Source organism: Penaeus monodon, chromosome 25 (genome assembly GCF_015228065.2).
Source record: "Penaeus monodon isolate SGIC_2016 chromosome 25, NSTDA_Pmon_1, whole genome shotgun sequence".
NCBI lineage: Eukaryota > Metazoa > Arthropoda > Malacostraca > Decapoda > Penaeidae > Penaeus > Penaeus monodon.
This window is the reverse complement of record NC_051410.1, coordinates 18,412,181-18,412,512: the sequence shown is the minus strand read 5'-3', so window position 1 is coordinate 18,412,512 and position 332 is coordinate 18,412,181. Positions and strand designations below refer to the sequence as shown.

General features: G+C 51.2%; 1 protein-coding gene across 1 annotated transcript in view; it reads left to right on the top strand.

Annotated features, from left to right (window-relative positions):
* LOC119589098 overlaps positions 1–332 on the top strand; it is a gene marked incomplete in the record, with an annotated part of 19,557 nt that overhangs the window by 11,563 nt on the left and 7,662 nt on the right.

Below are 332 nucleotides of genomic sequence, written 5' to 3'. Positions count from 1 at the left end.
ACTGCCACGCAATCCTTTCTCCTTGCAACCAGTGATTCCACGGATCCGGTCCAGTAAGTCAGAAAAAAAAAGATATTACCCTTAAGTCAGCGTGCACTCCTTGAACCATTTCTTTATGACTTGCTTAGTTACCTCCCGAGACATGTGTTGCTGGGGGGAACATGTGCGCCAGGATAATTCACAGTTAGAATCGGCATGTGTAATATTTCTCGTTAGCAAGTGTTCCTCCAAGGTGTCTGAAGTCAGTAGGTGATTCTCGCGCGGTCCGCGGGGACCGCTCGAGGAGGAGCGGCCGCCGGCGTTGGCTGGTGCGCTTTCCGTAGGATTGAAGT